This window comes from Populus euphratica, unplaced genomic scaffold, assembly GCF_000495115.2.
Source record: "Populus euphratica unplaced genomic scaffold, PopEup_1.0 scaffold560.1, whole genome shotgun sequence".
In the NCBI taxonomy this organism is placed as follows: domain Eukaryota; kingdom Viridiplantae; phylum Streptophyta; class Magnoliopsida; order Malpighiales; family Salicaceae; genus Populus; species Populus euphratica.
In genome coordinates, this window is record NW_011500436.1 from 75,237 (window position 1) to 88,362 (window position 13,126).

Sequence of the window (13,126 nt, forward strand, 5' to 3'; positions counted from 1 at the left end):
GAAATTCACACTAAAATTTTGAAAATTCCTCTAGATTTTTTGACTTCCATCAGAAAGTCCATCAATAACTTTGTGGGCGCTGCTGCGGTTGACGAAGGGAAGCTTGTTTAGTGTGTGCAGCGGCGGCTGACTTCCATAGGTGAAGAAGAAGAGCAATCGGTTGGGAAAGGAGAGGATATCAAGAGTGTTGGCTGTAGTGGAGAGAAATGGGGCTGGTGTGCAGGATGTAGGGATGGCTTTGGGTAGCGACTAGGGAGGAGGGTTAGAGGCTGATGTGAAGGAAAAAGAATGGCCAACGAGAGGGAGCAGTTGCTAGCTTTGAAAGTGATGGTTTAGGGTTTGGGTTTTTTTTGTGTTTTTTTTAATTTGTAAAATTGGCCCATGTTGTAGAGTCTAGTATTTATAGGTAAAAATATTACTAGGTTTTCAAACTTGGTCCCTCAACTTCTTCTTTTTTTTTGTAAATCTGATTTTTCTTAGTTTTTTGGATTTTTCTTATCAACATCAACTTGTATGAGGAAAATCGGTGATTTTAAAAATAACACGTTAAAAGTCAAACATTTTCCAAAAACCTTTTAAAATTTAAATGCTTTTGAGATGATACTAAAAATGCTAAAAACGATGCAAATATATATATATATATATATAATATTTTTTGGATCTTCGTTGTTTTTTGTTATTTTTAGATTTTTCTAAACATAGGTCAAAAATTAGATAGCAAAAAATGCCCCCTCTTTACAATGCTTACAAAGCAAAACTTCTCAATGTTTTGCATAGTAAGCTTTGTAAAGAAAACTTGTCTTTTTTTCTTCCTAACTTACTGAATATCCACTCATCTAAAGAACCTTTTTTTTATGTTTCTTTCTCCTTTCTTTTCTTCTTTCTTTCTTTCTCTCTTCTTCTTTTTCTCTTTTTTTTTCCATAACCTGAGATCCCATATGGCGATCTTTTTGAACCAAAACCAAAATTTGCGTGGTTGGGTTAACCTGAGATCCCATCCGGCGATCCTTTTTAACTAGAACCAATATCATGTGTGTGGTTGTGTAATAACCCGACTTTTCAAGCCCAAAACAATAGTAAATTTTTTTTTGTACTTGACACACCTCGTGTCGGGAATTGGAGAACATGTTCCCTTCACAACATCAATATATAATCCATACATCAACAACAATCAACATTTCATTTAAAAGTGAATCTTACATAAACTCATGATATTATGTTTGCATGATTAGAAGTTCGCATTTAAAATATACATGCATAGTCATGAGTTTGTATTCTATCTAACAAATAGTCATCATGAATTTAATCTAAAAGAATCTAATAATAGTTATACGTTTAGTACATTGATTCATATAAAATACATCATGATTTAGAATGTAACTACATGATTCATTGCAAAAGTAGGTTCCCGTGTATCGGGTTTCCTAGGCACCTTATTGGCATGACGTCCCTACTGCAGTACAAAACATTTACAAGAATGCAATTACTTAATAATAATAATAATAATAACAATAAAAAAATGGTCTAGCAATTTAATGAAGCATTAACATTATCTCATGTTTGAAGCGTGACATTTGTAGTTCCTTCATGTTCTTGGTATACACAACTTGCAGTACATATATATATGCACCAATTCTTGCAATCAACTATAATCTTAAATCTAACCATTCTTTTAAGACATCATTTATCGAGGTTAACTATTCACTCACCCCGGCCATCCCCCTTCAAATTCCATCAACCAAAACTAATCAACCGTTTGTCCCGGTCATCCCTTCAAATGAAATTAGTCGAAGCTAATCAATCATTTTTCTCGGCCATCCCTTCAGATACTATTAACCGAAGCTAATCAATCGTTTATCCTGGTCATACATTCGGATGCCATTAGCTAAGGCTAGTCAATTATTTGTCCCGATCATCCCTTCGGATACCATTAGCTGAAGCTAGTCAATTGTTTGTCCCAATCATCCCTTCGGATGCCATTAGCCCAAACTAGTCAATCGTTTGTCCCAGCCATCCTTTTGGATGCCATTAGCCGAAGCTAGTCAATCATTTGTCCCGGTCATCCATTCTACCAGGCTACAAGTTCTTTGCAAGAAGGAGAACCCGGTTCTGCTTTTTAGATAGTAAAAATTGCTCATCAACAAACACTACCCTACAGGGTTTATCAAGACCCAATCTTGGTTGATGACCCATAGCTGGGGTTCTACAGCTCCATATTGAGCAAGACTAATTTTTTAGTTAGCTAACATCCAGAACTACAATTACTATGAAGAAACTTGATCCTAATTCTCTCATCCTTCTACTCAAATTCTCTTCAAAAGTTAGGAGACAAATCTGTCAAGATTCACCAACCTTTCCATTTACACACAACATCCACAATTTAACTTTTTCACTATAATCTCAACCCCTAGCCAAATCACATATCGTTTAAGGTTGTAAAAACAATATCTTTATAAGAGCCAATTTATCTTATTTATTCCAATCTTCCCTCTTAACATCAAAATAAAACATTCTTGTCGATTTTACAAACTTTCCAAACAATATTCTTCTAAACACAATCCTTGACATAGTTTCTATAAACCATAAATAACAAACGAATAATATTCCAAAAAATCTATACTATCAAGTTATAATGCATTATTATGAGTATAACATATCCAAATATTAACTTCATCAAATGGTAAAATTTCCAAAAATATGGGTTTAAGCGAATTGACCTCAAACTTGCAGACCTACTGTGCGAGATACATAACTTCTATACCGAATGTTTGTTTTATATCTCCACCATTCATAATCTAGAAAAAATCAGGAAAAACAACATATCCAAGTTATAGCTTAATCCAATAGTGGCAGAAGGAGAAAACAGACAGCAAAGAAGACTGTCCAGAAGTGTATTTTCCAAGATATTTTCCTCCCTCGATATCTCTCAAACGGGGACTGATATAGAAAATCCCTATAGTGACAATGTATATGACATGGATGAGAACAACATATCCGAATATCATGTTGATCTAATAGTGGAAGGTGGAGTTATAATTGTTGGTTGATTTACCATCAATATATCTTCTCTCCGGCCTCTCTTTAAACTCTCTCTCACTCTTGCCAGTCCTCCAAGAGAGAAAATAAAATGATATTTATAGTTCTAACATCTTTAATTACACATTTATCCCCACCCCTTTTTATCATTTATACATAAACTCCCAACCTTTTGTTATTTGAATATTGACCTCTCTTGATCATATGTATTCATTTTGTCCTCACAAATGTTTTTCTTTTCAATGACTTAGTACTATATTCACTTTTCATTTCATTAATTTTACTATTTTTATCTTGATTTAGGTTTCTTTAATTTAATTTAACCCATTTTACTATTGGTTAAATTTCTCATCTTTTAAATACCCGAAAAAATTATAACCGGGGGTTTGCAGGTTGGGCTAACCTAAGATCCCATTTGGCGATTTACTTTAACCAGAACCAAAATCTGCGTGGTTGGGCTAATGATTAGTACTTAAAAGTGCATTTTTATCAAGGTTTTATATCATCATTTTGCACTTGAAGTATCAATAACTCCTTAACTAAAGTATATTTTATAATAACATATCAAATAATATAAGATACCTTTAACTTATGGTAAATGTTCATTTTAAATGCAGGCCTATCACATAAACTAAAAGGACAAAGAGATGGCCAAACTTAGGAAAGAGATGTTAGTGTAGTAAAAACCAGAATACTGTTTGGTAATTAGGTCATATCTAGAGCTGTGGATCTTGGATTTAGGTTTATTTTATATGGATTGAAAGGTAAGATATAGGCCTACAACTTTTGTATGGAGCCCAAGATTTAAAAAGGCCATTTTCAAGTCCAAATTATAACAACAACAAAGAAGTTTGAATTTGTCCTATAGCCCATGCACTGTTTAGTGTTTGATCCACATCTAGAGTTCTAAAAGTCCAAATGACCTCCAATTTTTTCCTAGACAGTTTCCTACAACTTTCATGTTTTTAAGTGGTTCTAATTATGACATTATTAATGACATGTTGGGCAAATAAGAGAAAATAAGGACTGTCACCAAGTCAAGAGTTGGTCACCCACTCATCAATTAGTCATTAAATCAATAGTTCCCAATTTTGGCCTATAAAAGGAGGCATTTACCATGCATTTAGGCATCTTGTTCTCCAGATCAAGATCATGCTCTTGCTTTCTCTCTTTGTATTTTTTGTACTGTTTATGTTTTGCTTTCATTAATATCATGTTTATGCCTTTCATTTCCTTTCCTTTACTTACTTAACTTTTATCTTATTTGTTCTTATTTTTTTTTTCTTTCTTTCATTATGTTTAGTTAAGTTTATTATGTCAAGGTGAAAAGGTTACACTAATGGTGTAAGAATAAATATAGTGTAAACTCAACATGAACTTTCATGTTTGATACTAACATGTTTTATTTTTCTTATCTTGTTCACTATTTAATACTTTATTTGTTAAATGACTAATCTAGATTTATGTTGTATAACACTTGGTACAACAAATGCTTGGCACTTTCATAGCCCTTACTATATGATATAACTGACACCTGAGCTATGAAAAGAACTTGATTTGTTATGACCATAAGTTATAAGCATGAATGCCTGAAAATACTTACAAGTATTAGCATTATTTGAATAAGATAACTAATGTAATCATGTTAATAATTTATAATCTGATTGGAACCTCTTCTGTTTGTGGTTTTCATTTGAGTAATAAGAGTTTATACTATACTTGTTTGACATACCATTAGTGGATCCTCTAACCTTAACATTTGTTGTTATCATTGTTTAATTCTTACGTTAATCTTTCATCTTAAAGTTCTCATCATCATCATCATCATCATCATCTTCTTCTATTATTATTATTATTATTATTAGTACTACTACTACTACTATTACTATTATTACTACTGCTATTACTACTACTATTGTTGTTGTTATTATTATTGTTACTATTGTTGTTGTTGTATTATTGTTATCTATAATTTATACAATTAACCTCCCTATGGTTCGACCCCGGTCTTGCCAGGTTATTTATTACTTCGACACTCCTGCACTAGGGAGAAGACATCAATCTTTTGGTCATGTCATGTTCTTGGCACCGTTGCCGGGGAGGTAAGTTCTTGTACAAATTATAGTATTTATTTTATTTTCTCTTTTCACTTATCTTGTATATAACTTTATTTCTTCTTTCTTTTTTCTTCTTCTTTTACTTTCTTCTTCCTTTTATTCTATTCCTACACATGCATAAGAGTGTGGTCATGTACATTAAGTGGTAGACTTTGTAGGGTATCCTCATCATTTTCAGAAAATATGGCCAAAGAAGATAATGAATCACTTCATAATGAGAATAACCGTACTAGAACACTTAGAGACTACATGAATCCCACAAGAACAAGTGCACCATCATGCATAGTTTTTCCTCCTGATGCATCTCATTTTAATTTTAAGCTAGGCATTATTCAACTTTTACCTTTTTTTCATGGCTTAGATTTAGAAAATCCATACTTGCATTTAAGGGAATTTGAGGAGGTCTGTAACACCTATAATGACTTAAATTGTAGCATGAACACCATCAAATTAATGTTTTTTCCTTTTTCATTAAAAGATAAAGCTAAAACATGGCTACAAAATTTGAGACTAGGATCCATTCGTTCTTTGGATGAAATGCAACAACAGTTTTTAAAGATGTTTTTCCCATTTCATAGAACAAACTCTTTCAAATATATAGACCTTGGTTGTCCTACAATTTCTTGCTTTATTGGAGAACATAAAATTAAAAGAGCCTTACTTGATCTTGGAACCAGTGTGAATTTACTTCCATATTCTATTTTCCAAAGTCTTAATCTAGGTGAGTTAATATCAACTTTTGTAACTCTTTTACTTGCTGATAGATCTATAAAAGTGACTAGAGGAATAATTAAAGATATGTTAGTATAAGTTGATAAATTCATTTATCTTGTGGATTTTGTTGTCTTGGACACACAACCTATTGAAGCATGTAATTCATTTCTTATTATTTTAGGACGTTCCTTTCTTGCAACTTCTAATGCATTGATTAATTATAGGAATGGACAGATGAAGCTATCTTTTGGAAACATGACATTGGAGATGAATATTTTCAACATTTGCAAACAACCTGGAGATGATAATGATTCACAAGAAGTAGATCTTATTAATGAATTAGTTTATGATTAATTTAAATCTACCGTGAGTAAAACAAAGTTTGATGAATCTAGAGTTGTGCAAATGATTTATTCTTAGAAAGAAATCATAGATAAAAAAAGCACCGAAAATGTTGATGTGAATCTTTTGTCAAGAGTGATAACAAATTCGACATCTGACTTCACACTAATCGATGATTACTTTCTTGATGAATCCTTACTTTCTCTTAGTCCAATGCCTTGGTATGATAAAAATATCAATTTTTTTTACTTGAGGAGATTTGCCAACTGATTGGAGTACCCAAAAAAAAAAAGTTTTTGAACGAACTGAAAAACCATTATTGGGATGACCTTAACTTATTCAAATGATGTCTTGATCAAATATTTCAAAGATGTATTCCTAACAATGAGGTAAGTAGTGTCATTCAACTTTGTCATTCTGAAGCATGTGAGAGTTATTTCTCGTCAAAAAAGACAATTGCAAAAAATTTTCAAAATGGATTTTATTGGCACACCATGTTCAAGGACACGCATGCATTCTGTAAAACTTGTAAAAATTGTCAAAAAGTTGATACTGGTAAAAAAGTTTTGTTTTATAATTCTTAACTCCATTTATTCCCTAGAGAGCTAAGATCAAGATGGGGCAGTCCATTTATTGAAAAACATGTGTATCCTTATGGAGCCTTTGATATTAAGAATCCAAAGAATGTCAATGTTTGAATGATCTTATAAATAAAGGTTGATTTTTTTTTTTCACATTGTTTTTGTGTTTTGATTATTTTTTTTGTGACTCTTGGTTTGCTAGTCTCTCTCACTCGTTTAAATGGCGGATAACAGTACTCCGTGACTCTTAAGTTGGTTCTTTCAGTTTCTCATGATAACTGGTATCTGTGTATATATTTGTTCAATTCCTTATTCCTTCTCTTCTCTTTACATCTCTTTTCCACTTCTTATCTTAAAAAATGGACACCACTCTTGAAAAATTGAAAAAGTATTTCCCCGCTTTGCCTCAAAATGCGATTACAAAAATTTACTGAGCTAGGTGTGCAAGATTAAGGTTGTTAATGAACCATGGAATTCCTAAAGTGATTCGCTGGTTAATTAAAGCAAAGGTCTGATTATCAGGTGAGTCTTCCAATTGTTTCATTTCACACATGCCTGGAACAGGTAAAAGCACTTTTGCAAAGAAATGTCATGCAAAACGACTGAAAGTCTGCCATCGATGTGCCAGATGGACTTGCAATGCACAATTTCGTGCTTTAGGAATGGTATTTGTAAACCGTGAAGATAAAATACTATTCATTAAAGATGGCATGAGTAAGGGGTCTTTAGATAATCTTCTATCGACTTTTGAGACACATCTTAGTGGAGATGTGCATTATGCAATTCATGATTTATGACCACTATTCCATAAAGAACATGCTTGACATAGTCTTGGTAATCTGACTATAAAAGACCTTATTTGTCGGTTTTTAAAAAAATGGATGGGAAGCCTATCCTCAACCTATAGAGAAGATGTTCTTGGATGTAAAACCAAGAGAAGATGTGAGCCACAATCACAACTGCGATTTGAGTTTTCATTTGTGAATCTTTGTGTCTTTTGCTTTTATTATTGTGTTTTGTTGTTTCTTATATTTGTTTAAGTGTGTTTCAGGTTTGTCAGTATTTGTTATTTCAGGTGATGTCTTCTATACTCTATCTTTCTATCTTAGGACAATGTCTCATTTTGGTTAGGGGGGAGGGTAGTGGTTGAAAAAAAATTAATTAGTTGTGTTTTCTATTTCATAAAGCATGTACAAAATTGTTGTTACTAGGATGGTAAAGTAAAGGAGCTTTTTTGTTAAACAGACTCTTGAGACATATTTTAGTAACCATTCTTAACAAGGTCTATTATCATAATACTTCTTGAAATATTTAGGTTAACAAACTCTTACATTGTTATCACTTAATTCTGCTTATATTATTATTTAACATGTATTCTTAAACCTTAATTTTCACACACACAATTTAACATATAATTATGGGTTGCACATTTGATTATTACATTATTGATGTTCTTTTGTTAAAGGTAACAACTAAGGGAAAGGGATAATATATCATTTAAAAAAACCAAAAAAAAAGAGCAAAAAAATGATGATAATAAAAATATAGATAAGTTTGGTTTCGTAGCCTCCTTAACCTAAACAATTAAGCCCGAAAGGGTGTTTTAACACCTAATACCCTAAAGTCAACTAACTTAGAAGCTATTGGCCCAACACTTGTTACATAGATTGAGGAGAAAAGCTTAAGGAAATCAAACATTGCACTATATATGTATTAATATTGGCAACCCGAGTTACTAAGCTCGCAGGGGTGTCTTAACACCTAATACCCTAAGACCAACTAGTTTGGGAGTTATTAGCTGAAAGCTCATTACATGGGTTAAAGATGCATTGTGTTTTAAGTTATATGTATACATATTTAAAAAAAAAAAGAAGAAAAAAAATCTCAATTCAAGGAAGTTAACCTTAAATATTAGAATAAGAATTTTTTTTTTCTTCCAAGTAAAGCCCTATAACTTTATGTTGATATATTGAGCACAAAAGGAAGGTTTATTAATATCTTGTTTAAAAGGTATTGAGCAGATATATAAATTTAAAGAGAGTTTGTTTATCTGGATAGATTAATGGAAGTTGAATGATGAATACCTTTGTGGAATTTACAAATTGTTATTTTATTTTAATGCTTTGATTACTAAGGACTAGTAATAACCTGGTTACGGGGTATGATTAGTACTTAAAAGTGCATTTCTATCAATGTTTTATATCATCATTTTGTACTTGAAGTATCAATAACTCCTTAACTAAAGCATGTTTTATAATAACATATATAATAATATAAGATACTTTTAATTTGTGGTAAATGTTCATTTTAAATGCAGGCCTATCACATAAATGAAAGAATTGATTGATGAGTTTAAGAACTAAAATTGAAAGAATAAATAGATGGCCAAACTTAGAAAAGAGATATTGGTGTAGTCCAAACCAGAACATTGTTTCGTAATTGGGTCATATCTAGAGCTATAGATCTTGGATATAGGTTTATTTCACATGGATGGAAAGGTAGGACATAGGCCTACAACTTTCATATGGAGCCTAAGATTTAACAAGGTCATTTTCAAGTCCAAATTGTAGCAACAACAAAGAAGTTTAAATCTGTCCTCTAGCTCGTGCACTGTTCAGTGTTTAGCCCATAGCTAGAGTTTTAGAAGTCCAAATAACCTCCAATTTTTTTTCTTGGAAAGCGGAGAAAATTTCCTACAACTTTCATGTTTCAAGTGTTCCAATTATGAAGTTATCATTGATATTTTGGGCAGACAAAAAAAGATAAGGATTGTCACCAAGTCAAGAGTTGGTCACCCACTCATCAATTAGTCATCAAATCAATAGTTCCTAATTTTGGCCTATAAAAGGAGACATTTGCCATTCATTTAGACATCTTGGTCTCGAGATCAAGATCATGCTCTTGCTTTCTCTCTTTGTATTTTTTGTAATGTTTATGTTTTGCTTTCATTAATATCTTATTTATACCTTTCATTTCCTTTCATTTACTTACTTAACTTTTATCTTATTTATATTCTTATCTTAGTTATTTATTTTTCTTTCTTTCATTATGTTTAACTAAGTTTATTATGTCAAGGTGAAAAGGTTACACTAATAGTGTAAGAATAAATATAGTGTAAACTCAACATGGACTTTAATGTTTGATACCAACATGTTTTATTTTTCTTATCTTGTTCACTCTTTAATACTTTGCTTGTTAAATGACTGATCTGGAATTATACTGTATAACACTTGGTACAATAAATGCTTGACACTTTCATAACTCATACTATATGGTATAACCGACACCTGAGCTATAAAAGGAACTTGATTGGTTGTTACATAAGTTATAAGCATGAATGCCTAACAATATTTACAAGTATTAGCATTATTCGATTAAGATAACTAATGTAATCATGTTAACAATTTATAATCTGATTGAAACCTCCTCTGTGTGTGGTTTTCATTTGAGTAATAAGAGTTTATACTACACTTGTTTAACATACCATTAGTGGATCCTCTAACCTTGACATTTATTGTTATCATTGTTTAATCCTTACGTTAATCTTCCATCTCAAAGTTCTCATCATCATCATCATCTTCTTCTTCTTCTTCTATTATTATTATTATTATTACTATTACTACTACTACTACTACTGTTATTGTTGTTGTTGTTATTATTATTGTTACTATTGTTATTGTTATTGTTGTTGTTGTATTATTATTATCTATAGTTTATACAATTAACCTCCCTGTGGTTCGACCACGGTCTTGCCAAGTTATTTATTACTTTGACACTCCTGCACTTAGGAGAAGACATCAATCTATTGGTTGTATCAGCTAACCAGAGATCCCATTTGGCAATCGTCTTTAACCAGAACCAAAATCTGCATGTGGTTGGGCTAACCTAAATCCCATCCAGCGATCCCCTTTAACTAAAACCAAAATCTGCATGTGGTTGGGCTAACCTAAGATCCCATTTGGCGATCTCCTTTAACCAGAACTAAAATTTGAGTGGTTGGGCTAACCTGAGATCCCATTTGGCAACCCCCTTTAACCAGAACCAGAATCATGAGTGTGGTTTGGCTAACCTAAGATCCCATCCTATGATCCCCTTTAACCAGAACCAAAATCTATATGTGGTTGGGCTAACCTAAGATCCCATTTGGCAATTCCCTTTAACTAGAACCAAAACCATGAGTATGGTTGGGCTAACCTGAGATCCCATCTTGTGATCCCCTTTAACCAGAACCAAAATCTATGTGTGGTTGGGCTAACCTAAGATCCTATTTGGCGATCCCTTTTAACCAGAACCAAAATCTTGTGTGTTCTTCCTGATGGCAGGGTTTGAACTTTCTTCTCTTGTTTTGAGAATTTTCTAATGGGAAGGTTCTTCTCATTTTTCTTCTTGATGATAAGGTTTGATTAAACTTTTCACTTAATGCTTTCTTTTTGTGATTTTGCAGGATTGACATATGTTTGTCCTAATTGTAAGGTTGACATCTGTCCTTCATGATGATTGAAATTAATTGAATTTTTCTTGATGACAAGGTTGGAAAACTTGGTGCTTCCTGATTGCAGGGTTAACTTGAAGACTCCTCATGATGACAAGGTTAATTTTCTTATTTCTTTGACATTTTCCTAACAATAAGTTTTATCTCATCTTCTTCCTGTACCAAGGTCACAACCATAATTCTCTGTTATTATCAGCTCAATGATTCTTTTTCTTTTAATCTTGTTGGACTTCTTTAAGGATTTTCCTGTAACGAATACAAATACATATGCAATGCTTTGAGGTTAGATGACATGCATGCATCCTTACATGATTTGAAATATAGGTCTCCCTTCTTTGATGTTCCATCATCATAAGGTCCCTTCATTTGCTATCCAAAAGCCTTCTTTGCTTTTTCCATGTACTGGCCTGTTCATGTGCTCGTCATCCACTTAGTTGTAAGTGTCGTGCCTATCTGGGCAGTCTTCGATGATTAATGCTCTTGTTTTTTATTAAGCATGAGTGTGCCCCCAATTGTGGTGTTGCTTGATTCATCACAAATGAGCTTAACCAATCATTCATCTTCTGGATTATCCTAAGAATTGTTCTCTCATTGATTTTGTGCATCATGCCAACAACCTTCAAGATTGTTAATCAGTTATGAACTTGTCTCAAGTTCATAGCTTATAGTAAAAAAGCTCTTTGTTGTATGCTCAATGTTCTCCTCAATGGATTCCTCTTATCTTATTGAATCAGATTATAAAAAGAAATGTATTGGCCTCATCAATGATGTCCAATTTATCACCCATATTCATGCCATGAAGTGCGTCTTCGAGCTTCAAAACATATGTCCCAGTCTTAGTGGTATGCATCTTTCTGACACTCATTCAAATGCAATTATGTGATAACATTTGTTATAGCCATGTTTCAAAAGATAACCCCAAGATGATGATACGAGGTTGTCCCTTAAGTGTAGTGTTGTTTTCAATTGTTATTGGAGTTCACTAGATCATGGAATGTTTTTTTTTTAACACCATTTCCCTCAATGTGATCTGAATGTGCTCGTTTATTGATTATCTTCCTTCGAACCACATTGTCCTTCGTTCATCGATTCTTCATTTAATCATCTTTCTTTGCCCCCTAAATGAGTTGAATACTGCTTGTTTTTTTGTTTTCAGGGTCCACTATATTACCCCTAGGTGACTCAACTCTTCAAGGAGTATTGAGAAGAGTTGATGTCATTTCTATTAAGGATTCTGCATACTCAATCAATGTTCTTTCTTGTTTTGGAATCAAATCTCATACTTCAATGGTCATGTCTATTCAAATCTAATTGTTGAAATGAAATCAAAGAGATGTCAGTTTTGGGAAAGATATTTTAAAAATCAAGCTTTTTGGTCAAAGACCCAACACACGTCATTTAATATAGTCCTTTGATTGTCTTATATTTTGAAAACAAAAATCAACCCATTGTAAGATTAAAATGGTCTTTCCCATGGTCCTTTGTGTCCATTTTAAACTTTGATTTGAGTATATCTTTTAATGGTCTGTGATAAGGTGACATTTTTGTGAATTTCAAAAACAAGATGCTCAAGTTTTATCAAGAAAGTTTGTTTCTTTTATTAGCATTTATTTTATCAACATGCATAATAACCAGTAGCTTAATTCATAAAGTCACGACCCTTATAGAAAAGCTCTTCCATTTTTTAGAGCGCCATTTATTGGTTAAGATTGCTTACTTGATTGAAAAGGGCTTTTAATAGCTATGAAAGAAAGGAAATTCACAAGCTTAAAAAAGTGTTTGAGGGTTTCAAAGACTTAGGATCAAAATCAACTATTCATCAATTCTTTTTCTCTTGTAGGGAA

The 13,126-nt window shown here is 32.4% G+C and overlaps 1 long non-coding RNA gene across 1 annotated transcript; it reads right to left on the minus strand.

The window, feature by feature from the left end:
• Window positions 1-1,157: 1,157 nt before the first annotated feature.
• Window positions 1,158-3,018, minus strand: LOC105114671 (uncharacterized). The gene is made up of 2 exons (XR_840186.1): window positions 2,718-3,018; window positions 1,158-1,453 (listed from the first exon to the last, which is right to left on the minus strand). It is a non-coding gene; the product is annotated as an uncharacterized LOC105114671 (long non-coding RNA).
• Between the last annotated feature and the right edge of the window lie 10,108 nt (window positions 3,019-13,126).